Below are 27,607 nucleotides of genomic sequence, written 5' to 3' on the forward strand. Positions count from 1 at the left end.
TCACGGGACTCTCTCACTCTCTCTCTCTGGGTCTTTCTTCCCATCATACTGGGAATCCCAAGAGCAAAAGCATGGTGTCTAGATTTACCCTTATACCTCCAACCATGTATGGTTTCTGGCATGTAGTATATGCTCAATAAAAAGTTGATGAATAAGTGATAATGCAGGGGTGGGAATGGGCCTAGGGACTTGAGAGTGGCAAGTGTTTGGAAGAGGTGCTTGGGGGAAGTGAATCATAAAGGTGCCCTTTCCTGAAGGGTGGGATTTGCTGGGGGAACCATGGGTCAGCTCTCTAGAATGACAGCAGGGGCTTAAGAGGAACATGTGGAATGAATGGTTGAGCACTGAAGACCAGGCTGGGCTCACAGACTACAATGGTACAGCAGGCAGGAACTGTGGCAAAGGACAGAGGATGGGGAAGTCAGGAAGGAGCTGAACGAGGTGTGGAAAGAGGAATAATAAACTCAGTAGGGGTGAGAGTTCAGTGGCACCGAAAGAAGCAGGGAGCAGAGAAGGGATTGAGCCAACGGTAGAATCCTGGTAACAGCACGCACGCTCTCAGGCATCACACACAGGCAAGGCTTCAAATGACACAGTAGGAAGACCAGATTAGAAGAAAACCTGGACAGCAACTGCACACCACTCCCTCGGGAGTTCATTTCTTTTTCTTCTCCAGGCTTTCAGATCATCGCACTGACAAACTCAAGATGCTGAATCCGGCTTGTTTACCAAAACTGACTACAAGTTACATCCTCAGGCTCATTTCTCAACTTCCCTCCCTCAGGAGCAGCCACACCGCAAGAAATTGTGTAGCTTACAGACCATTTTCAATAAATTCTCCTTACGAATCATTTTGCCTGATTCTTCTGGAAGCCTCAGCTGCCAGAGACAGTCCTTTTATTGTTTGGTAACCCCATGGATAGCAATAACATTAAGATGAAAACACATTTGCAAAGCAACTTTCACTGTCCAAAGCACTTGCATGTAGCATTATTGAATATTTAATACTTTCATATAATATCTATCGAGCATCACTATGTACCAGGCAGTGAAGACCCAGTCCCGGGCCCCATGGAGCTTACAGTCTGGGGGTGGAGGGGCACATGTGATGCAAGTAATGGCAAAAAATGCAGATGATCACAACGGTGATAAGTATATGATGGAGGTAGCAAGGAGACCATTACTTTGGGGAGAAACAGCAGGCTCCCTGAAGAAGTGACATTTAAATTGAAGAGTGAGTAGAGGCTATCCAGGAGGTGGGCAAGGGTCGATACCATGACCTTGAGAAGTCTGTTTCTGGAGGAACAGAGAGACGGCTAGAGACATAGATCCTGCTGGGCCATGGGAGGCCACAGGTAGAAAAATGAGGTTGAGGAAAGAAGTGGGCCAGATGGGGAGGACCTATTGTGCTCCCCTCTGAGAAAGCTGGAGAAGGGGCATCACCATGATCTGTGCTGGGAGGACACAGAAGCTTCCCGGTTGGGTTTGCTGGAGCCTTAGGGCCAGAGATCATTGCAGGCCCTGCTGAAAGTCTTTGCAGCTCCCGTCCCTCTGCAGTTCCACTTTGTCTATGCTCAGGGGGTCCAGGCTCGGTGCTACTGTACTCCATTCCATGCTTCCAGTGGGACCCCTCACTCGGGATGGCCAGCCCCAGGTGTGTTTACAGGGTACAGACGACCCAAGGACAGAGTAGAAGGAAGTCACTCTGACCACCAGAAAACAGCCAAGGCTAAGTGACCCTTGCAATGCTCCATTTAAGGAAGTAAAGATGCCTATGTGAGTTGCTGGAAAATGATGGGAGAAGGCAAAGGCCCATGGAGGAAGAGCTTCAGGGACGGCCTTGGCTGGAAAGCGGAAGGGGAATCTCAGAGGGGAGGTGACTCTAGCAGGGAGCTGAGAACCTCTAGCTTAAAAAAAAAAAAAACAAAAAACAAACTCTCAGCTCAAGTCTGACCTCTGCCACTTATAGATGCTGTGATGTTGAGCCTCAGTTTCCTCGCCTGTTAGCTGGAATTGATGCCTTCCATTTTTATCCCACAGGGCTTTTGTAAGAGTTAAAAGCAACAGCTATGAAGGCAGTGTGAAAAGTAAAAATACCACACAAAAGATTGCTGAAATAATCACCTATATACCATTTACCTTCCAAACTAGACAGCAGTAACAGGAAACAATGTACTTCATCTAACTTCAAAATCATACTCCTAGGAATATGCCATTATTACCTCCACCTTACACATGGGAAAACTGAGGTATGTACTGGTTAAGAAACTTGCCCAAGCACACCCATCTGGAAAGTGGCAGAGCTGGGCCCAAAACCCCAGCCTTCCACCCTCAGACACCATGCCCTCAACCATTAGGCTCCGCTGTCTGAGTGAATTAAATGCACTAGGACACCTACTAAGAGCCATCCTGACCATGGGGCTGGTGTACTGAGTGACACAATTAAATTCCCATTAGCTTGCCATGCGCCCCTTTTCAAGGGACTGCCCTTCTCCGGCTCTGTTTCTTTTGAGGTAAGAACAGGACTCCTCTAAGTAGGCTCATTGTAGAAAAAGAAAAAATTAAAACAAGGTAACTGGCTGCCACTGCTGGTGTGAAATGGCTGTGACTGTATAGAGTGTTTAATAATCACACACATTCATGCACTGATTCTCATATGCCCATCTCTCCTCCAACCCGAACACAGCAAAATCATCTCTGCTAATTTTGAGAGCTCACGGTGCTGTCATTTCTAAGGCCACTATGGACAGTGCATTGGCATTCACCGCTCATCTTTAATCTCAGCTGCCATTTCTAAGGGATGGTGCATTGGCATTCATCTCTCCTGTGGACCGCACGTTGGCATTCATCTCTCCTATTGACGGCGCACTGGCGTGCACTTCTCACCTTTAATCCCAGTGCTGTAGATGTTCAGCAGAAAGCTCCCTTGCCTCTGAGTGTGTCTTTCGCCATATCCCGCCTTCCACCAGTTCTCCCTGCCACTCTCTCCCAGCCACCCACTCCCTGGCCTGCAGGCCTCTCCTTCTCCCGCTCTCCCTCACCTTCCCTCTAGGTGGCTCTCCCCTGTGTATCCTCATCCCATCCATTATCCTCCACTGCAAGTTTGAGCGGTGTCCCCTTAGAATAACCATGTGGCAGCTTCTAGAAGAGGATGGAGGTGGGAGTGGGTGGGATGATGGGGGAATAGCACGTCTTATGAAAATGGGAAAAAAAACATCTATCGGCCTAGTTCCAAGGTCGCTTGCTGTTCCTTTTCTTTCTCCGTGGTGCCCTCTCTTCCTCCTTTTCAAGCACTCATACTCTTACCTGTTAGCACCCACACTGAGGATTTGAGCTCAGCATTTCTACTAAGATACCAGGTTCCCTTTCCCAGGGGGATCTTTATGTTAAGCTTTATCTCTATGGAATGAAAATCTACGTCCTAGTTATAAATGTTAGGCATCACTTTGGATATTTTGGCGATGGAGGAAATGGCTTTCAGCACATTAAAAATGACATCATAGAGGCCATTTCCAGGGCTTAGAGAGAAAGGAAGAGGGAGGGGAAAGGAGTCCTTTGGAGCAGTGGGTAAAGGATAAGGTAAGGAAAGCAGTTCCTGCCCTGTGTCTGTTCTCCCTGCTCTAGGAACTCCTGAGGCTTTTGCTACATGACTGAACAGGTTTGGGGCCTTTCAGATACCAATGGCAAGTGTGACTTTGTCCCCAGCCAGCTAGCAGATCCTCGCCACTCAGGGATTCCAATCTGGTGATTACCCTCCCACCTCCTGACCCTCAGTCTTCCTGTCAGCTGCTCTCCTGTCTCCCTCAACCTCCCCACGTGTTATTTACAGGGGGAGGCTGTTACCAAGGCAACCAAAGGTGAACATTATTTTATCTATCATGTTCTGTTCCCCCTTCCCTCTCCCAACCAAATGAAATGTTATCTAAGCAAAGTCTCCTTTTCAGTGCAGAAATCTCAAATCCTCTTGGACTCAAGTCCTAATGGAAAGCAGCTGCAAAGAGAAGGGGAGGCAACTCAGATTTGTACTAAGATGCGGACCTGCAGGCATTCATCTCCCTTTCCACCAAGACGGCATTAAAGTCAATAAGAAGGGGATCTTTTCATCAATATAACCCCATAATGATGAAGAGAGAGGACGGGAACAGTCAGAGGACAAGGGATGTTAAGACATTTCTGAAAGGCAAAGAATTCAGTTGTCTTGGCTCAGACTGCACAGTGAGGTGAGGGTAGGGGTAGGGGCAGCCATGGAGGATGCCGTCAGCCCCATGGATTTTTGGAGAGGACCTAGACAGAGATCAACAAGAGCCAAGGCCGGCAGGTGGGAGGGGCTCAAACCATGGGATTACTTGAGGCTTACATGAAACCACTGAAGCTCCCTTCCCCACCACCCAGACCTCTGTGTGCAAAAAGCAGGCGATTCCTTCTGCCCTCCCATATCCATCCTCTTAAGCCTCAAGTGGTAGTTCTGAGGGTACAATGTTCCGACTTGCACTGGACAAGAAGATATGGGATGAGAATTAGTGAAGAGGGAATTTATTTTATTTTATTTTATTTAGAGATGGAGCTTCACTCTGTTACACAGGCTAAAGTGCAGTGGCGCGACCTTGACTCACTGCAACCTCTGCTTCCCAGGTTCAAGTGATCCTCCCGTCTCAGCCTCCCAAGTAGAGTAACTGGGATTACAAGTGTGCACCACCATGCCTGGCTGATGTTTGCATTTTTAGTAGAGACAGGGTTTCACCATGTTGGCCAGGCTGGTCTCAAACTCCTGACCTCAAGTGATCCGCCTGCCTAGGCCTCCCAAAGTGCTGGGATTACAGGTGTGAGCCACTGTGCCTGGCTGGGAATTGTTTTGAAATAAATTCATAATATAAATGCTACTTACTGGTTTTCAACTTTGAGAATCAATCTGTAGATAAACATGTCACAAACAACATGTAAATGTCATCAACTTTGACAATGTAAAGAAAAAATACAGCAGAAAAAATATTGGGGAGGTAGAGGAAAGAACGAGGGAAGGAAAATAAGTATATTCTCATACTGAGTTGAGAGCTGCTGCTAAAAGTTGACGGGTGGAGAAATGAAAGTTAACAAATAAAGCACCAAAAGGATAATCAACACTAGCGCTTTAAAAAGTCTGAATTACTATTAAAATCAAACATGCTGCAGGCCAGGTGTGGTGGCTCATGCCTGTAATCCCAGCATTTTGGGAGGCCAAGGCGGGTGGATCACCTGAGGTCAGGAGTTGGAGACCAGCCTGGCCAGCACTTGCATCTTTGGTGACACTGGCATCCCTAGATAGAACGGTGGTTCCTCATTTGTTCACCTTTATTTTTTGCAGGGGTTCGGTGATGCTGGGCCATGAGAGCTGACCTGTGGCACATCTGAACAAGAAACATTCTATCAGGTTTCAATGCAGTGTTCAAAGGCCAGATGGTTCCTCTGTGGTTAACACCCTGCAGGGGTTGTTCAACTCATGCTTCCCTGTGTTTATAATTTAGGGCAAAGTTGCTCCTAAAAACAGAATCCTCATGGGCCTTATTACTTGAGTTCCGGCAATTTCTCACAGTTTTTCGTCACCAACTATATTGGGGTGGTTGTTTCATTAAATAAGATAAAGGAAGAAAGGCAAAATGCATACACCAGCAGTTTTTCTAAACCAAATTTAAAGCATACTTAGTAATTTAATTTAGAATGATCAATTGAACCATCACCCAAAACCCATTTCCTAAAATCCCCTGGGGTGGAATTCTTCAGCTCTGGAGCATGGGCTGGCCTTCCCAATCTTCCAGTCAATTTCCTCTTCCCAAATATACAATAATACATTTCAACCGACAAGCAAACAGCAGCCAAACTGCGGGGAAAATAATTTGCCCAAAATTATTCATTAGAATTCATTTAGGGGAATTTCATTAATTGGGATATTGCTTAGACTTCTTTTAAAGTGGTTATCATTGACTTATTTTAATTACAATCCCCTGACTTTTACTAAAACCATTAATGGCCATTAATATATACTGTTATATTTGCAGGACCACAAACATATTTTGTTTTACATGTAAAAATTTAATTTATATAGAATGTCAGGTCTAAAGGGCTTTTGGAAGTAATGTTGCCACAGAAGGCTTTTGTAAAATACAAACCCTTACAGAAAACCAAGTATATATGAGGAGAACTGCTAATAGTTATTGAACACTTACAAGACAGATACAGAACTATGCTATTTAGCATAAATTTACTTTACTTTTAGTACAAGTTTTAACTATTTAGTTATAAAGACAATGAGAACTTTGAACCTGATTCTTACATAATATTTATCTAGTTTATTTCTAAATGTTGTTTACTAGCATTTTATTGAGAAATCCTAACAGAGATAAGTTACGGCAAATGGTACAATAACTTTTTTTAAACAGTTCATATTGATAATCTTGAGTTATTTTTAAGTTAAAAAGTTCAAATCAAGTATCTATAAAACACCAAAGCACCTTTAAACACACTTTAAAATCTACAAACCTACATGAACTTCCCCACAGGTAAGAAAACTGAGACCCAAGAAAGGTAGGGAGACTTGTCCAAATCCCATCAGGATTCAGTGACAGGCTGAGATTAGAACCAACTTCTGATAATCGCCCAGCCCTCTTTTTATATTCTGTGTTCCAGAGAGAACGCTTTATGGGGATTTCTATGTGGAACGTGGCTCCTTTGGATCTTCAGTAAGCCAGTGAGAAGACAAAGAATGGAGCCTGGCTTCACGGGTCACCAACAGGACTTCTCACTCAACTCCCCCCTTTTTTTCCAGGTGACGTTGATATGGATCTTCTGACATTGACAAATAATCATCTTTGGCAACAGCAGATTTAAAAGACAACAAGACCGATGTGTGAATTTGCGAATAATCTTTGTTTGCTATAGGACATCAGCCTTTTTCTTATTTTTCTAGGTACCTTCATGGAAGCCTGCTCCAGTCTCTAAGTTGTCCCTTCTTCTCCTTCCCTGACTGCTCAGGCACTAACGCATCAGTATACGCGGGTGTGTGTGTGTGTGTGTGTGTGTGTGTGTGTCTGTGTGTCTGTGAAAGTCAACAGAAGGGATGAAAGATGAAAATAGCCACAATTGGCTGAGCACGGTGGCTCACGCCTGTAATCTCAGCACTTTGGGAGGCTGAGGCGGGTGGATCCCCCGAGGTCAGGAGTTCAAGACCAGCCTGGGCAACACGGTGAAACCCCGTCTCTACTAAAAGTACAAAAATTAGCCAGGCATGGTGGTGCACACCTGTAATCCCAGCTACTTCGGAGGTTGAGGCAGGAGAATTGCTTGAACCCAGGATGCAGGGGTTGCGGTGAGCTGAGATTGTACCACTGCACTCCAGCCTCAGTGACAGAGTGAGACTGTCTTAAAAAAAAAAAAAAAAAAAAGAAAGAAAGAAAGAAGAAAGAAAGAAAGAAAAAAAGAAAACAGCCACAATCCCTGCTCCTTTGGTAAGGGCATCCATATAATTTTTTTTTTTTTTAAAACAAGAAGAATGTCCTGGGGACAAGAGCCAATTAAGGCCTCTGTATAAGTCCAAGTTTCTTTGGCGTGACCTCAAGGTGACAGAGCATGGCCCTTGAATAGCCATGCTGCTGATATGGCCCCCAAAGGGGTAAAAAGCCTATTTTGTTGTATGCCTCTGATTTCCTTCCAAATGGTTTATGGTTGGCAGGAAGGGACTTTTCTACAGCTAGTGTGATTGTTTTTGCTGTGTACCCTTTTGCTCATGTCTATGTGTCTATATAAAGATCACATATGTGTGTAGATGTATATAAATAGCACTGGTCTATACCCACAGTTCCCAAGATGAATATCTTGCTCTAATGTTCCCTTCTAGAATAAAAGGTTTCACATATTTAAACTGATTCCATTAGGAGAGCAAAAGAAAGTGAGGTGGCTATAAATATCAGATGCTAGTTCAGACCTCTGGTTAGTTGTTAATAGAGACAATTATTAACAGAGTGAAGAGTATATAAATAGCATAGATTTCTCAAGATAGACGCCTGTCCCACTGTTCCAGGTTCCTAATGGAATATTCTACCAGGTGAGCTAATCAAGGGAACAAACTCTTAATCATCCCAATGTCCAACAAGGAAGGACTAATTAAATTATGATACATCACCTGATAGGGAAGAAAAGTTATGTTTGAAAAGGCCATTTAAAGACATCGGAAAACGTGCATGATGTGGCGCTAAGTGATAAAAGGTTACTAAATAGTGCACAGTATTATCCCCTTTTTGTTTTAAAATTATATGGCAAAAAGACTAGAAGGGTCATCTTTTAACATTTTGCTTATTATCTGTGAGTGGTAGATGACAGAATTTTTTTCCTTTTTAATTTTCTGCATTTTCTCCTAAATTTTCTACAATGACCATATATAATTTTGCAACATTTATACTGAACCATAAAAGTGGTTCAACACTAAGATTACAGCTTTTTCTCATTTACCCCCACCTCCCTTAACAAAATACCAAACTCTCAGAGCCCACTCAGTGAACAACCATGGAAAACGGTTTTTTCAGATGCAAACTACATAGAGAAATGGCAGATGAGAGATTTTTGTCTCAAAACTTAACTAATTTGGCTCAGGTTTAAAGATTTCTGTTTTCTTAGTTCACTCCCATTTCCAGTCACCCAGCTTGGCACCAGCCCTTAGGGAATTACTTTAATGTCTTCAAGGCTGCTCACTTCTACCCACAGGCCAAAGTTTAGCTGTATTTTCTCCATTCCCCAGGTTTCTGAAACAGCAAGGTCATTTTGAGCCTAGGGTGCCGGGGCGCTCCCTCCTGACTTAGGAGGCAACTGTTCTTCCCCACCTGCCTGGTCAATGTCCCCAGGTTGTGCCCCTATAAGGCCTTCCTCCTCTGTGGAGGCCTGCAGATAAGCAGACCTGGCTTGGAACCCTGGCTCTGCTGTTTCCTAGCATAGCACCTTGGGCAGGTGGTTTAGTACTGCTGAGCCTCCGTTCCCCATATGAAGAACAGGATCATCAAATCCACTTCTCAGGGCAATATAGAGGCTGGAGATAACGTACACAAGGACATTTCTTAGTGCCTGGCAGGGAGCGGCCACTCCGTCAACAGCAGCTGCTACTAGGATTAGGATGCTGCGGCTGCTGCTACTGACTCTCAGTTCTTCCTTCCAGAACTTCATCTCTCTCCGAAAAGACTCCCACATTTCTTTTCATGTTCGTTTCTCCATGCTAGAACAACTGCATTAATGCAACAGTGCTGACTTGGGTTTCAACTCCCCCGGCTCCTCTTGGGCTGTTCACCTCTAACCTGCTGTGACTTTGGATAGGTGGTTTCCCAGAAGGGAAAGTGACACCCGGCAGTAAACACAGGAACCTTCAGGGTGCAGCGGCTCTTGGCAACTCCAGGATGCCTGTTGTTGTTTGTATTAAAAGTGCTGATGCCTCAGCTATTCAGCTGCAAGGGGACGGAGGTGCCGCCTTACTCAGGCAGCAGGATAAATTCTCTTTTGAAAGGCAAGCTCACGTCCTTGGATAAAATATGTCATGCCTGTTTGAAGGATTGTGATTTATCATAATATTTTTCTAAGACTTCAAGGCCTCCAATGTTAACTCTAGGACGGTAAACCATGCCATAAGCAATCTAAAATGAGGCAGAGATTTTTTCCACTCTAGAAATAGCTGCCAAACAGACAGATTCCACCCAATGCTCACTCGCATGTTGCCAGCCTAGCATTGCATCTCATCATTAGCCAGGAATAGAGCAATGGATATGAAGTTAGAACCAGTGGAGAGAGGGGAAGGACTCAGCATTAACCAAGTCAGGCAGTTTACATGCATGATGCCCTTAAGGTGCACAAAATCCACTGGTTAGACTGACTCGTATCCTCCAAATTCATATGCTGAAGCCCTAACTCCTAGTAACTCAGAATGTGATTGTATTTGGAGACAGGGTCTTTAAAGAGGTTCTTAAGGTAAAATGAAGTCATCGCAGTAGGCCCCACTCTAATATGACAGATGTCCTTATAAGAAGAGGAGGTTAGGACGTAGGTCACACACAGACTGAGGGGCAATCACGTGAGGATGCAGTGAGAAGGTGGCCATGTGCAAGCCAGGGAGAGAGACCTCCAGGGGAACCAACCCACCAACACTGTGATCTTGGACTTCCAGCCTCCAGAACTGTGGTATTCTGTCACAGCAGCCCCAGCACACAAATACACCGCTGATGCAGGCAATATTCCTATTTTACATATGGGGAAACAGCTACATAGAAGTAGCCTGGCTGGGGCCACACTGCTGACAAGTGGCAGAGTCAGGCCTCAAACAACATCTGTCTGACTCCAAAATCCATCCCCTTCCTTTACTGGTTAAGAGTGAGGGGTTTTGAGTCAGGGTACTTGGGTTCAAATTCTGGCTCTGCCATTTCCTGGCTCAGTGGCTTTGGGCAGGTTGCTGAACTTCACTGTACCTGACCTTCAACACGTGTCAAATGGGGCCACAAAGAGCTCTACTTTTTTTGCTTGTAGAGGGAATTAAAGAATTAAAAAATGAACTAATACATGTAAAATACTTACTGCCTGACCCATGCTATGAGCTCAATAAATGTTAGCTAATATTATTACTATTATTGCCATTATTATTATCACTGTTATTACTGAGGGAGCCTCAATAATCTGGTCCAAACTTCTCATTTTGCAAAGTCAGTGAAGTGAGGCCCAGAGATGGGAGATGTCTTAGAAGGGCACGAAACCAGGTAACTGAGCTCCCATCCAATGTTCTCACCAGTGCTTTGGGAAGACTCAAAGAAACCAAGGTTTGGATGCAGGGTTTTGTTTCTAAGTGGTTTTAAGAGTAGGGAACATTAGCAAGCAGGAGGCTGTGACAGAAGTTGGGAAATTGATTCTGGGCCTTATGTTCTCATTATGAACAGAGATGATCTCACATACTCCACCCAGCCACCCCCGAGATTACCGTGAGGCCACAAACACCGATACGCAAAAGCATCTGAGTGACATAAGACACTATGATGCGGGGTCCAAAATGAAAAAGAGCAACTCCTGAAGATCCTTGTGGGCCAAGAGGAATCAAGGATATACATCAAGACCGTAAAAATTCAGCTTTAGGAAAGTTTAGGGGAGATTAAGAAACATTGAAAGGTTCCCATAGAAAAGCAAATGATGGATATGGGTATTAATAGATCTTTAGGAGGTTGCTGAAAATAGGGCAAAGCAGACATGTCGTGTGGAGCGTTTTATATAATGGGGCTGTGAGGTGTCACCCCATGGGTCTCATGCAGGAGAGGCAGCCCCTGCCTAAGAGAAGAGGTGTCAGGAGGAGTCACCTGGTTACAGAGCAGCAAGACCAAAGAGGTTTGGAACTGTTCTGCAAGACATGCAGGTATTCAGTCCACAAATACTTACCAAGCACTTCCTAGCTGCCCTGCCCTTTGTTTGGAACTGGGGATAAAATGAACAGTCAGACATAGCCCCTGCCCTCTTGGGGCTTCAGTCAGGTGGGACAGAGAGTTATTGATCAAATAATCACAGAAATGGAAGTTGAGCTGCAGATGGAGGCAAGAACTTACAGGGAAGTGACCATGATGTTTCAAGAGCACGTATTGAAGGGATTTGGGGCCAGGACCTGAGAAGGTGTCACTGAGTTAGGGGTTCTTAAGCTGAGAACTGAAGGATAAGCAGAAACTAAGTAGGCAAGGAGGCAGAGGGAGAAAGTGCTCCAGACAGAAGGAAATGGGTGTACAAAGGCCCCAAGGCTGAAGGCAGCATAGAATGCAAGGAAGTGTAAGTGCAAGAGTGGCTGGAGTGCAAAGAATAAGGCAGGGAGTGGAGTGAATTGAGTCTGAGAGAGTAGATTAGAACATGTGACCATGTGGACCAGGCCATCAAGGCCTAGTAGACCACACCATGGACTACAGTGGACCAGGCCATGGGGCTTTGGGGACCAGATCCTGGGGCCTTTGTGAACCATGGAGGCTTGTGGACCGAACCATGGGGCCTGGAGGACCAAGCCATAGGGACCTTATGAACTAGACCATGAGTACCCATGGACCAGACCATGGGAGCCTGTGGACCAGACTGCGGGGACCTTGTTGAATAATCTTGAGGGTCTCATGGACCAGGCATGGGGTCTTATGGACCAGACCGTGGAGTCTTGCAGATCACATTAAGGAGTTTGGTCTCCTAACAACAACAGAAGGTCACTGAGATGTTTTAATCAGTAGATCACAAGATCATATTTGCATTTTTAGGGATGATGCTGACTACAGTGTGGAGAATGGATTGGTTGAACTAGGCTACAGAGATAGCCCAGCTTGGGAGCATTTAAGGTAGTTGAGGGGACTGATGATAGTATCTTGAATTTGGATCCTGGGATAGTATTTGGGTGGTGCTGGTGGATATAGAAATGAATGCATAGATATGAGAGATTCAGTACGTCAAATCATCAAGCACAGTAAAGGGCCAAAATGTTGGGGGTGATGGGGGGCCCTGAAGCTGAATCCTAAATTTCTGGCTCACACTACTAGATATATGGGGATGCAAATGATAAGAAGGAAAACTTGGAAGAGAGACAGGCTCTGGGTTTGGTTTCAGAATCCTGTTGGTTGAAGTCATTTGACATCCACGAGGAGATATTGACAGGAGGCACTGACATTAAGTGAAAACCCACTCTGTGCCAAGAACTATAGGAAGCCCTGGATATACAATGATTAGTAAGACAGATACCCTGTCCTCATATAGCTCATGCTTAGCCTTGGCTGCACTCTGGAATCACCTGAGGAGTCTGACAAATAAGGATGTCAAGATCCTTCTCCTGGAGAGTCTCAGTTGATTGGTCTGGAGAGCCAGCTGGGCACGGGGATGTCTAAGAGCTCCCCTGCTGATTCTAAGGTGCAGTCAGGATTGAGCGCCGCTGCTATGGAGTGTGTGAGACCTGGTGTGGCTTGAGTCTAATTACACAGAAGGAGGAGATAGCAAAACGAGCCGTGATTATAGGCCTTAGGAATTTAGAACAGAAACACTGAAGCTCGTCACTCTGTCGCGCTCCAGACTGACGTACAGTGGCACGATCTCGGCTCACTGCAGCCTCCGCCTCCCGGGTTCAAGCGATTCTCCCACCTCAGCCTCCTGTATAGTTGGGACTACAGGCGTGCACAACCACGCCTGGCTCATTTTAAAATTTCATTTTATTTATTTATTATTTATTATTTATTTTGAGACGGAGTCTCGCTCTGTCGCCGGGCTGGAGTGCAGTGGCCGGATCCTGGCTCACTGCAAGCTCCATCTCCGGGTTCACGCCATTCTCCTGCCTCAGCCTCCCGGGTAGCTGGGACTACAGGCGCCCGCCACCTCGCCTGGCTAGTTTTTGTATTTTTAGTAGAGACGGGGTTTCACCGTGTTAGCCAGGATGGTCTCGATCTCCTGACCTTGTGATCCGCCCGTCTCGGCCTCCCAAAGTGCTGGGATTACAGGCTTTAGCCACCGCGCCCCGCATTATTTTTATAGAGACATGGTCTCGCTCTGTTCCCTAGGCTGGTCTGGAACACCTGGGCTCAGGTGATCCTCCTGCCTCAGTCCCTGAAGCGCTGGGATTACAGGTGTGAGTCATGGCGCCAGGTCCCCATTGAACAGTTATTTATGCAGTTATTAATACGGTACTTCCAGTTCACATTGATTAGCACCACTGAGCCTCAATACAATCCCAGAAACACTGAAGCTCATTGGTATAATGGGAATAATATTATTTGGATATTAAACCAATATATTTTCATCCTTGGTAATTCCTGGTTCCTAGCTGTTCCCTGGCTCCCTAATTAAAAACCAAGCCTGGCTGTTTCAGATCATAGAATTTCTTCCATGATCTACAGAAAACACCTCTTATGCCTATGGGGAAATTTAAAACTGGATGACAGGTGATCCCCACTCTAAAAGAGGCAATGCTCTGATAACAGATGTAAGTCAAATATGACAGAAGGTAGGATGTGATCCACGCCAATCATCAAGGAACAAAATAAACGCCAAGGGATTTCAGAGAAGCAAGAGACTACCGTGTTCGGCTGCTGTTTCCCAGTCCCAACAACAAACCACTCAGATTTTTCACTCCTGGAACTGACCTCACCTTGTTCTTGAACCCAGTCTGAGACCACATTTTCCTCAATTTTTCAGAAAAGGAAAAAAACAAACAAACAAACAAAAACACCTGACAGCCTTGCTGAAAAAGTTGCACATGCCAGGCAAACAACACTTGAATTAACACACACCAGGTGCTGACATCCTGCCCCTTTCGGGAGCAGAGCCAAGAGTTGCTCAGAACACCCCCACTCAGCTCTGCTCCAGTCCTGATAGGAAGGGAGGTGCCGGTTTTCATTGAGCATATTTGGAAAAGAGGGAAATGGTTTACCTGAGAGTTATAAAAAATGTTTCTTTCTGGGAACCACAGGGAGTTGGAAAAAAACAAATTCTGAATTTCAACCTCCTACAAAACTACTGTTCTCCTGTGCCCCCTCCCCCCTCCCCAAATCCAAATTTATTGCACAATGTTCCTGGAATTCTTCCTAAGGCCCCCACCTAGTTACAAGCAAAAGCAACACACCACAGTGAAAGCAGATGATGCTTCCTACCTTAGATGCAGATTTGGCCAGCTGACAGAAAATCCTATAGTCTCACAATTCTCCAGAAGCGACCACAGATAAAATCAAGCCGACACACGTCAGCTCATCACCGACCCTATCAACCATCAGGAGAATGCTACAAATGAGTATCAGATGGAGTCCCTCCCTGCCCACCAGGACTTTACAGTAAGATTTCACGAGTTAAGGTTTTATCCCTTAGGCAGTGCAAAGCCACTTAAGGCTTCTGAGCCTCAGATCAAAGTGTTTTGGGGAGATTAATCTGGCAGCAGCCAGCCCAAGTGGCTGCGGTGGGAAGCTATTGAGCAAAGAGAGGTCCCCTGAGAAGAATCAAGCCCTCAGAGCCCACAGTGTTGTCAAATATGCTAGGGATGCAGGCACTAGAACAGTCTCTGAGCCAGGACTTGTTATGCTGTTTATACATCAACCGGGATGAATGCGCACAGCTACAGGACATGAAACCTCTTCAAACCCTTCTGCCATGACAGGCCAGGGCCCAGATGCTCTGACTGGGTCTAGCGAGGGTGGGATGGGCACAGCGGCTCACTCCCAGGCAGACTTGTTTCCAGGCAACCATTCCAGACAGACACATGTCACTTTTGCCTAAAAATTTCCAGCAAAAGGGATTCCCTAATGCCTTCACAAAGTCTCTAGACTCCACAAGAAGACCTATGTCCTTTCCGTCTCTCTCATGCCACAGACCAGCCGTTTCCCTCAGCAGAGGAGAAAGAGCTGCACTGATTCTTCCCTGCCATACAGAGACATGGGAACTGGAGTGTGACCTGGGCACACCCATTTCCTTATTGCTCCAGGAATCCAGACTACAGCCTTAACCTTTGTTAAGGCTTTCAGTAAATTACTCCATCAGTCCAAGAGACAATTAAAACAATAAGAAAATAGCATTATGCTAGGCACAGCGGTGTATATAAAAAAATCAGGCCAGGTGTGGTGGCTCACGCCTGTAATCCCAGCACTTTGGGAGGCCAAGGTGGGCAGATCACCTGAGGTCAGGAGTTTGAGACCAGCCTGGACAACATAGTAAAACCCTGTTTCTACTAAAAATACGAAAATTAGCTGGGTGTGGTGGCGCATGCCTGTAATCTCAGATACTCAGGAGGCTGAGGCAGGAGAATTGCCTGAACCTGGGGGGCTGAGGTTGCAGTGAGCTGAGATCACATCACCGCACTCTAGCCTGGGTGACACAGCGAGACTCCCCTCTCAAAAAAAAAAAAAAATTTAAACCAGACTCAGTCTCTGTCCTTAAGGAATGATTAAAGTCCAGAGGTGTATAATATAACTCACAAAATTCCATAACGAGAGACAGTACATGACAGAACATGAAAGAATGCAAGAGACAAGGTTGAGGGAAACACAACAGGCAGAGGGGATGCTGGATGACTCATCTGGAAGGGAAAGATCAGGAACAGCATCTTGATAGAGGTGACATTTGAGTTGGGCACTGGAATGACAGATTCTGACAAAACACAAAAGAACTTTGCAAATCTAATTATATGGAAATCAAACAGCAACAAAAAGAAAATTGGCCTCCCCTCACTGAAGAGAAGAAACACAGACACTGAAACTCAGAGAATGCCCATGGTAACTCCCAGCCACATGAAAGGTGGAGAGAAATACGTAGCTTTTGCCAGCAAGGAGGAGGCTACCGCCCCAGGGGACCTAACCCAAGTCCACCTGAAATGCCACCTTTTCCCCTCAACAGCATGAAATACTTGGTAGGTTTGACACTCTGGGGCCCCCGTTGGAAGCCTGTAACCACAGTAGGGCCCATACCCAGGAGATCAAGCCAGCAGCTCCCCCACCATGCCTTCCTCACAGCCACCCACATGTGCCAACAGCAACGGACACCTAACAGTTCCATGGCACTTTCCAAGTTCACCTTATGCTTTTACAAGCATCTCTGAGTCTCACAACCACCCTGAGGGGGAAGGCACTCTGAAGTCTTTCTTGCGGATAAAGATTTTGTTGTATTATTTCCTACTGTGTTTAGTATCTGTCTGAAAACACATTCTAATCAGACAACTTTTCCACTTTTGGCTTCAGCACATCTCTCTAGGAAGGACACTGTGAGGCCAGTAGGTTTTTGCCCTAAGAGGACTGACCATCATCTGGGGGCCACATATGGAGAGTTAACAATTCAAGGGGCATCAGAAGTCAGAGTCTGAGTACTAAATACAATGGAAAGATGCTAGTACAAAATGAGTTTGCAGGACAGAGCAAGCACATGGTCCTGGACTGAGCAGAAAGCCACAAAGTTCAGGAAGGGTTTGAATGATGCCTGACACTTAGTAGATGCTAAGTTGACCCTCTTTAGTCATGGTAGTTACATTCTAATAGGGTCATGTTCCTGCCAGACACTGGTGGCAACAATGGAGTGGTCTCACGGACATTGTTAGTGAATTTCCTCTTTCTTTTTCTGGATGTATCAGAATATTGTTGATTCATTAACATTGAACTCACGGCCAACCGCATGTCTGATCAAAGCTTATCTAACACACACGTCTTCTCTGTGAGGCACATCACAGCCTCCCTGGGCTTAGGAACGCCAGACAGCACCTCAGCGCTCTGCTTTAGGAGCCATTTCAGAACTGCAATATCACCACCAACAAAAAGCACAAAAATGCAAAACAAAAAAAAATGTGGCATTAAAGAGATTGCGAAGACACTAGTTTGCAGTATGAGAGCTGAAACCAGAAGGCAGAGTGTCACCCTGTCTGACCTCAGCCAGGAATGTGCATATTGGGCGAGTTGAATTTTTCACCACTCTTTGCACATCACCGAATTACTGTGAAAGGACTATGAGTGCTGGTTTGGGGATACAAATAAATTTTAGGGAGTAGTAAAATTGGCAAATACAGAATCCATAGGTAATGAAGATCTACTGTACCTTGGTCCAGAAAGGCTGTAAACAGAGGCATTCGGTACCTGTCTGTGGAACTGAACCAAAGTTGCAAAGACAGGTGAGGCTCCCAGCTGGGAAAAACAAATGCAGAGGCTGATTCGGGGAGAGAGGTTGGTTCTGTGTACTGGAGGAATGGCAGCAGCCCAGACAGAAAGGCAGACGTGGTCAGACTGCAGAGGGCTGTGAATATCAGGATGGGGAGCTAATCCTAATATTTGTTTACCCAGCAGACCACTAAGCACCTGCCAGGTGCAGGATCAGAGGAGTGCAGAGGAGTGAAGAATTTTAGTTAGAACCTTGAAGGATGTGTCAGAAGAGGACGACACTGTGGACAGAGGAGCTGGGTCAGGTCAGCGCCTTATCCTGGGTACTCCTGGATGCCCAGAATGGCTATGGAAGGTTGGTCTAGAGAGAAAGAGAGGAGGAAACAGGCCAGGTGCAGTGGCTCACACCTGTAATCTCAGCATTTTGGGAGGCAAAGTTGGGCGGATCACTTGAGGTGAGGAGTTGGAGACTACCTTGGTCAACATGGTGAAACCCCGTCTCTGTTAAAAATACAAAAATTAGCTGGGCGTGGTGGTGTGCGCCTGCAATCCCAGCCACTCAGGAAGCTGAGGCAGGAGAATCGCTTGAACCCAGGAGGCGGAGGTTGCAGTGAACAGAGATCGTGCCACTGCACTCCAGCCTGGGTGACAGAGAGAGGCTCTAAAAAACAAAAAAAAAGACAGGAGGAAACAGCTTTGGGCCATAAAACCCTCAGGTCTCAGTATCTATCCAAAGGGAACTGAGCCAGGATCCTACCAGGCTGAGGGTCCCTAAGGGTTAGGCATTCCCCTGCCCCACCTCCCAACACAGGAGGTTCCTTTAGGTTCCCCATCACACATTCACCTGTTGTTTACGTGTCTGTTTACAGCTAATGTTCATTAAAGCCCTTAATATGCCCAGACACAGGCATATGCTTAAAAACGTGCTTGGTCCTACAACAGTGATGGACATCATTATTACGCAGCCCAGGTATAGACAAGGCCCTCAGTTTTACCTACTCACAGCAGCCCTTGCTTGCTCACTGCTGAATCCCTAATGGCTTGGAACAGAGCCTGGGCCTCCAGGTGATTTCTTAAATGTAAGTTAACTGATTTCTATCTCTGATCTTCCAGCTGAGTGGCATTTGGTTAACACAGAACCTCTGAGCCCCAGGCTCAACACCCCCACTCCTTGCCTTCTCCAGTGGCTTCCAACATTGTCCAGCCTCAAAGACGGATGGCCCATGGGGTCAACACAGCACCCCATGATGCTCAAAAGGACCTGCATTTAGCTGATGCTCTGCTGTTGCCCTCTTGAATTCTTCATTATTTTTGAACAAGGAGCCTGAATTTTCATCTTGCACTTGTGCCCTGCAAATTATTTCCTGGACCTGCCTCCAGCTCCCCAGTTTCCTCTCCCACAGAGTGCTCCACTGTTGGCCAAACGTGAGGACCAGAGACAAGTCTGTGCAAGTAGCAAGTGCTTTGCTGAAAACTTTCCATCCTAAATTAAAATATACATTTCTATTCTGGTTATGGAGCCAACTAATGCATGTAACTTAATCACACTGTTGTTTGCTCAGTCTGGCTATAAACCATGTAAACGCCAGCCTCCTGGGAGCTTTCTGCTACCGCTTGGGGAATTAACAGCACACGTCAAGCTTGTTACATGATTCTCTCAGGGTTCTGCTCTGGTTTCTGCTCTCAGAATTTCTAAGCCTGAATACACTGCCTTTCAGCCCTGAGCAATGCCCTCCCTAAATCTTAGCGAATGTGAGCACTTACTCTTGAGAAAGCCCCCACAAAGCAGAAAGAACGAAGCCAAGCAGTGAAACTCGAATCACATACTGCCTCTGCCCTTCCGTGTTAGGTATACCACAAGGCTTCAGTCCTGAAATCTCTTTCTATAATGTGTTTCCAGAAGGATAAAGAAAAGAAATACTTTTCTCCCCAGTCTAATCTGGATATAAAATGAAACGAAAAATTGACATATCACTAAATGTGCCTGGGTCTTAGTTTATTAATCAAACAAATGGGTTGAACAAGTTAACCTAAATGTAATAAACCATGGCCAGAGAGAACAGTAGTTGGCTGTTAGCTGAGAGAATTGTGATATACAAATGCCTGGCACCATTGAGAGATGCAGCAGAGCCCACAGGAGGAAAGTGCGTGGGAGAGGAGAGGTCGGAGGGGCTATCAGAAGATCCTGGCTCTAGCCCTAGTTCTTCTCCTGATGGGCTCTTAAAATTGAGTTGACACCACTTCGCTCTCTGGGCCGTGTTTCTCTCCTCTGAAAAACACTGACATAAAAATATTTGGTGATAGTTAAGAGATTAAATAAGAACATGGATCCAAAAATCACTTTGCAAACTCTTAACAGCATTATTCTAAAATATTACATGCTACTTGGTTAAGGCATCACGTGTGCTTAACGGGTCCCCAAAAGGCCAATATTTGATTCTTGCAAGTCCCATGGAAACTTCCAGGACCCTGCAAGGATTTCAAGGGAACCCAGGCCCCAGGGAGGCGAGATACGATGGCAATGGAAAGAATTTCTACTCCCTGTGGCCTGCCAGCCCTTGGCCTCCCAAAGCGATCAGATGTTGGATTTGGAAACAGCCAACCCGATAGAATTCTTCACACTTCTAATTACTTCATGATTTGTACACATTTTGGCGGTTGCTTCAAGGCTGTTTTATTAATTCGCAGATTTTCACTATTTTTGCTTCTCCTTTTCTTGCCAATTAGCTGAACTAGCTGCAACTCAGCATCTGGGGAGGGCTACGACGGGAAGCAAGCCTCCCTCCTCCCCAGCCCCCACTGCCTGGGAACCCTACCTCAGAGCCAGCGTCAGGAGTCACCATAGGGGCCAATGGGTGAGGTGGCCTGGTGGGAGCTTATTCCCTGATGACAAAATATTTCCTCTGTTTTGAAAGAACACCTTGAGTCACCTCTCCCAGTCTGTCCAATGCTTGACTGAGCCCTGTGGACTCACATGAGAATCTAAGACATTAGGGAGAATGCTGCTGCCGCCAGACTTGCCTCACAAACCCCATGAGGAAATTCGGAGAGGCCCCTATGCGGCCAGGTCTCGGATGTGGCCTAATCAACACCATCCAAACTCACAGGCATGGGAGACCCTGCATTCTGTGTCATGTCCTGGGCAGGTAGTACCGGTCAAGGGATCTGTCTCAAGTGCTGGGCCTTGAGACGTGAGTCTGCTCTCTCAAATGGGATCATAACATAGGCTCTGCCCTCCTTGCTAGGTTACTGTGAGGAAGTGTGTTCAATGTTATAAGAGCTAAATGCAGGCAAGGGGTCCTTATAAGTGACAACTTTGGTTTGAAGACAACACAGTGGCAGGGTGTTCAGCTCTGCTTTCAAGTCAGAAGGATCTCAAGGCTCGGTTTGGCCTGGAGTGGGAAACCCAGATGCAGCCTCTCCTTCCTCCAGAGCTCAGGCCACCCCTGAAGCTGGTGGTTGGGATCAGGAAGGAAAGTTCCAGATGGGAGTGTCTGTGGCCTCAAGGAACCATTGCTATCCATTGTACCCTCTTCAGATGATTGTGTCAGTTTCTTGCTTTTGAGGGGAATCTTTCCTTTGGAATCCTTCCTTCAGAATCCTTCCCATCTCCAATGACGCCATAGGACAGACTCCCTGGTCCACCACGAGGCTCGATGTGCAAGGACAGCAGATACCACGACGCCCAAGCCAACCCCTAGTGCTGGTCCAAGTCCGCCTCTCCCAGGAAGCCTCCTTTGACCAGGTGGTCCACGGGAGGTCTGGGCAGGAGCCAGTTGAGGAAACACAGCAGGAGCTGGAATGGAGGCCACGTGGCCAAGATGAGTGTGCGGGGGGTGGGGTGGTAGGGAGGACAAAAATGCCAAGCTGGAATGGTGATGCTCTCCCTTCCCTTCACAGTGACAAGACCTAATGACAACACCCATCTGTCTTGCAGATTAACAAGGGACGGGAGATAGCCAGGAGGCTGGTTTCCCTTGACAAAGGACACCTGCATAATAAATGACACCACATGCAAATGCAAAGAGTCACTCAGGCACAGGGTTGGGGAACACACTACAGAGCCCCCTGAACACCTTTGATCTGGGTGTGGGGCGAGCTGTGTTCATGCTGAGTATCTGGATAAAGCACATCTGCTGGAGACCCCTTGTGACTTCCTGGGAGCCTGAAGGGTCTGGTCTCATTCCAGGTTCTGGGAGGGGCTCTAGCTATTTTCTATCTCTTCTTTCTATGAGGATCTCCCAATGCTGTATAAGCTTCAGACCTCACCAATCCTGGGTCCAGCCTGGCTTTGATATGGGCATGTGCTACCTCGAGTCTACTCTGGTATTCAGACTTTATGCATGTCTTCCCTCTCTAACTGAACTGGAAGCTCCATGAGGGAAGGGGCTGTCTTCTACTCCTTGGCCTCCTCTGCCGGCGGTGTCACAGCCCTTGTATGTGCTAAGAGCCCAATACACATTTGCTCATGGAATGGGGGTTTGTGACTCCTGTGGTCTTTGGAGGGAGGAAGCTAGAAAAGGGCTCTCAGAGAATGATGCTGAGGACCCAGGAAAGGAGAAAAATAAAACGCAAGAATAAAGTGAGGAAGGAAAAAAATTTTGCCATATTTCATGGCCAGCACTTTCTCTGTCTCTTAGTATCCCAAGATTCTGGTCACCAAGGCTCGGTCGCCTGGGGTGACGGAGGCCATCCATCCCTGATGCAGACCCTGCATTTTCCAGGACCAGCTTTGGTTCTTCCTTGACTTGTTCCCTCTCCCATGCCTCCCGCTGTGCCCTGAAAAAGCTCAGGAAAGCACAAAGCTGGCTGAGTTTTCAGGTCCTGGGCCTCAGCCTCTCCACACCAGTGTCCTGGGGCAAGTGCCAGTCAGCAAGGACATCTTTCATTTCCAGATAGTCCTCATCTTCCAGGTACCCCAGAGAGTGAATGAGAGTGGAATTCAGTGTCACAGGCTGAGGGACAAGATAGGCTCTCTTGGTTGGGCCCTGTGTTTTGACAAAGTTTAGAGCTGACTCAACACTCTTTAAGCTTGCTGCTGGATGCTCTCAGGTGTCACTTTCTGAACACAGCAAGTTCTCTAGATCCCAAGCAGCCAAAGCTTCCCAGGCAGCTGCACCAGGCAGGCATACCAGGCAGGGTTCTCCAGGAAGAGCACCTGTGTACCTAAGAAGAGATCTATCTTAAAACAATATGTTCACCAATGACACCATCACCACCACGAAAGGATTCACCATTGGTGTTATTAAAAAACAAAGTTATACTTTAAAAAAACTGTAAATTCAGCATATAAACATCAGATAATACAGAAAAGAAAAACAAAACAGAAAGAATAACCCTAACATCCAGGATAAGTCTGGCTAACACTTTGGTAACATCCTTTTAGCATTATCTGCTTATAATAACATTTTTAAAAGTCAAATAGGACCCTACAGTATATACTATTTTGTAAGTTATAGACTATTAACAATCTTAGGTGAACGGGAAGACTGTGACATCGTGGAATAGGTCCACAGCATCGCCATATACAGTACTACACTGCTCACATGTTGATTTCCTTTACTCTTCTGGAACCTAAAATAAAATATTTGTAAATTATAACTTATTGTACAAATATCTAGGAATGTAATTGGGAAATCATAATTTGGCTGGTACTCTTGCATTCTGCTTCCATTTGTGCAACAGGCCATACAAAGCCCATACACTCATATATGCATTCATACTTTCGCCAAATGCTGATTACATCCTACTCTGTCCCAGCATTGTGTTAGCCATAAACTAGTAAACAGATCCTTGCTCTGGTGGAATTTACACTGCAGTGGGAAAAGACAAATACCAAGATAAGTAAACAGAGATAAAATAAAGTCAGCAGGAATAAATAGGGACAGGTGATGTGATTGCATATGTCAGGGAAAAAGATTATTTTGGCCAGGTGTCTCTGAAAAGAAATCATGTGGCCTGAGATCTGAAAGGTAAGAAGGGGCCATCTATGTAGCCGCTTGAGGAAGAGCAATCCAGGCAGTGCACACAGCAAGTGCAAAGGCCCTGGGCCAGAACACACTTGTCGTATTCAGGAAAGAGACTAGTGGGGCTGAAGCCAGAAGGGTGGGGTTGGGGATGAGGTTGAAGAGGTGGCAGAGCAGGACCTTGTATGTTAAAACGGTAAGTGGTTTTGACTTTATCCCAAGTGCACTGGGAAACAGTGAAGTGTTCCAAGCAGGGAAATGACATGGTCTGATTTGCATGTTTACAAGTTCCCTCTGGTTGATTCCTGAAATGCAAAGAATGTACTGCAGTTTCCCACAATAATGGGAACAGGGAGGCAGTAAGGAGGCCACCTGAGGTGGTCCAGGCAGGTGACGATGGTGGCTTAGACTTCAGTGTCAGGGCTGGGGGTTCAGAGGGATGCGAGATGCATTCTGGAAGTGGAACTAATGGGATGTGCTGACAGATTCACTGTGAAGACTGAGGACAGGAAGGGCTAAAGAAGATAATTATTTTGCTTGACTGGGTATTGAAGGTTCCATTTACACAGACAGGAAAGTGGGGACAAGCCGATTCGGGATGAGTCTAAATGAATTTGTAGAAAAATCTGTGCTGCTGCACAATGTTTATAATTCTTTTGAGACCAGCCCCCGTTGGCTTGCAGGAGCTTGATGCATCAAGCGCTGAGACCTGACAGGGAGCAGGTTCTAGTTCTGAATTAACCACTCCCTGCCTGAGACTTCAGGAAATTCACCTCACTCCATGGAGTTTCCCCCATCTCTGCCAAAACAGATAGATTAAACACTCCCTTCTGAACTCCTACAGCTCTCTTACAGCCTGATAAATGATACCCAAAGAGCTACTTCAGCTCCTGGAAGGGAGGCACACTATAAATTAATTTGTTTCCTTAGCTGTCTTCTGATTTAACTAACAGTTGTGTCCATATGTGTACACAGGAGATAGTTATCTTACTTCAAGGGCTCTGTTCCTGAAAAATAAAAATCTTTTGGGAACAGTATGTGAAATGAGACTATTTATCTGACTGTACAGCTCACTAATTTCTCCCCGACCATCATTAATTGGCTTGGGAGCACTGGCTTTCACTCTCATTACAGATGACGCTCTTATGCTAAAGTCTGAAACCCATACATTCAGCAGTTTGTGGTGGCTGTTACACAATCATTCACAAAATGGTCTTTTGCAGCCTGGTCCATTATTCTTCTTTAAACAAATGCTGCAGTTCCAAACCTATTCTGCCTGCGTCCAAGTCACAAATCAGGGACCATGTGCCCTGAGGGAAAGAGGTGTTCTCAGCCAATGTGGCGATGTCTATTGAGTGCCTCTCTGAGGGCAGTACATGAGGCCCAAATCCCCCTTGAGGAATGAAGTCCTCCTTGCCCCAGCTGCTGGGAGGCTGCCAGCAGACTCAGTGGCAGCCCCCTCCAAGGACTGGCTTGGCTGAACACAGTCACCTGGCCAGGGTTCATACCTCCTGCCCAGGGCAGCCCACAGCCAAGGACAGGAAAGTACAAAGGGCCTCCAACGTGGGGCAACTCTGAAGGACCATTTCAGCCGCAGAAGTCTCCACGCATCAGAGGAGGCTAACGCTGTGCCTGCAGCCCAGCCACGCTTCAACCCTGCTTCCTTCTTCCCCCTTTCTCAAGTCTTAACCCCAGAAGCACCCCCTGGAGTAACAAATGCCCTTCAAGCTAATCTTGGCACAGACTCTGCTTCCTAGAGAACCCACCAGCACATGTGATGCCTCAGGCAGGTCCCCGAGAAAGACATGGTTGAAAACCCCACCACCGCCTCAGGGCCTCTCCATCCTCTGCCTTTCTGGCCCAGTTTTGATTTGTCTTCTCAGTGGTTGCCCTATATCCTGCTTCACCTTATGATAAAGTCTACTGAGATCACAGTGAACTGTAAGGGCTGTTAATAGGCATTAAGATGTGCCCTGTCTACCCAGAAAGGCTGTACACACCCAGTGGCAGAGACTTACAAATGTCTTCTGTGCCCGGCACAGTGCCGTGCACAGGCAGTAAACATCATGGAACGACGGTGATGGGCAGCGCATGAAACGATGGCATTAGCTAATGCTAAGTGCCAAATGCATGGTGAAGACAGAAAGTATCGCAGATACTTGGACACTGGAGACCCTCAAGAAACTCCAGGGAAATCATAAGCAAAGCTTTTAGAAGTCAAACTCTCTAGCAACAATGGAGGATTCATTTCTGGAAAAACATTTTGCCCCTGGTGGCACCTGCGTTCTTAGTTACTCAGAGCTTGATTCTCTAGCTTGTCACCCCTTTTTCCTACCATCTGGGATCCTGTCTGTGCTGATTATCAGCTCTGGAGAGAAAGAGTCAAATCTGAAATATTTAGTGGCTCTGGCCAAGGTCTGTTTGGACAGTCAGCTAAAATGAATGGCTTCGTGGCGGATTGGGGCTTTCTGTGACTTTTCACTTCACCGAGTCATTCTGCTGTCCCCAAACCTAGAATAGCAGCCTCTGCCATTAGGATCGTGTCGCATTTTTCTCCCTTGTATTTAAGGTTTCCTGCTCACATAGGTATTGCCCCGCTCTCACTCCCTGCAGCACTATGTATCTTCAGGGCACATTTTCGTGCTTAAGTACAGTTGTTATTTTTGGCCTTTAGCTGTTTCCTGTGTAGGTCTCCCTTCTTTGTGGGGATGAAGAGCTGCAGGCCAGGCATCTTCTGTCTTTTGTCTGCTGTCTAGAAGGCAGTTTGGAAAAGAAGAGCATATGTTTTGGAGTCAGAAGATTTATAATTTGGTATAAGCTAGTAATACTTTTGAAGCCTCAGTTTCCTAATCTGGAAAGTGGGGATACTAGGACCTTCTTCATAAGGCTGACGTGATTAAATGAGTGAATGTATATAAAACCCTGAGTACAGTACCCAGTAATGTAGCAAATGATTGATAAAGTTAAACACTGTTTTTCTTCTTTAATAGCATTCAAGGGCCCTGTTTCTTAGCAAGTCAAATAATAAAAAGGACACTTGGCCGAAAGAAGTAAAAATAAGATAAAATAATTATTAGGTTGATAGTTATCTCGATACAAGGATAACCTCTCCAAACATGGAAGGGAAAGTAGATAGATGGTTTGATGGAGCTCTGGGCCACGGGTGGATTTTTTTTCTTTCTGCAAGTTTATTTTAATGTTTTTATAATGTTCTTTGTGCTATATATATTTTTTAAATTTTTATAGAGATACAGTCTCACTATGTTGCCCAAGCTGGTTTTGAACTCCTAGCCTCAAGCAATCTTCCCACCTCAGCCTCCCAAAATGTTAGGATTATAGGCACAAGTAACTGTACCTGGCCTGTGCTATAATTTTCAAAAAATGAGCAAGAAGATATGATGGTTTTCATATTTAACTGTCTGGCAACACTCCTCTCCCTGGGTGAGTATAAGCAGAAAGTAAATGTTGGTGGGCTGGAGTGATCTCATGCATAGAGATGGTATCTCAGTTCATGGCCACAGGAAGATACACATTAAACAGGCAGATTCTGCGTTAGAATTTCTAATGAGGAGAACTAAAAATCTGCATTTTATTAGATAAGTTCCTCGTATAATGATATGCTCCTGAAAGTTTGAGAGATTCTGGCCTTCTGGAAAGAACATTGGATTTGGAGATCCAAGTTCTACTCAGCTCTGCCACTGTCTTCGCAAGTCATGGGTGCTCTTGTGTCCCGTTTTGCTCTTCTCCTGTAACACTTCCACTTCCAGCTCGATGGTCATTATGGCCCCTTTTGAAGGGAGAAAGGATCAGTCACATTCCCCACAGGGAACCCATGCCAAAGGAGAAAACTTGGCCAGAGAGCCCGGATTCCTGAGGATAGCTAAATAATCTTTGGGACAAATAAATATTCAGCAAGTGATCAGGCCTCAGCAGAAGTAAAGTGCATGCCTATTGTTGCCAACCCAAATAAAGAAGTTGCACAGCCTGCATTTCCTTGGGGGAGTCAGTATCCTATTTCTGTTTCAAGGTTGG

The 27,607-nt window shown here is 45.9% G+C and overlaps 1 protein-coding gene across 2 annotated transcripts in view; it reads right to left on the bottom strand.

Moving 5' to 3' along the window:
* Positions 1-27,607, bottom strand: part of MAPK4 (mitogen-activated protein kinase 4) — a 176,289-nt gene that overhangs the window by 84,824 nt on the left and 63,858 nt on the right. The gene's annotated exons all lie outside the window — the stretch shown is intronic.

The sequence above is a fragment of the Trachypithecus francoisi genome, unplaced genomic scaffold (assembly GCF_009764315.1).
Source record: "Trachypithecus francoisi isolate TF-2019V2 unplaced genomic scaffold, Tfra_2.0 Lachesis_group19, whole genome shotgun sequence".
Classification (NCBI taxonomy): domain Eukaryota; kingdom Metazoa; phylum Chordata; class Mammalia; order Primates; family Cercopithecidae; genus Trachypithecus; species Trachypithecus francoisi.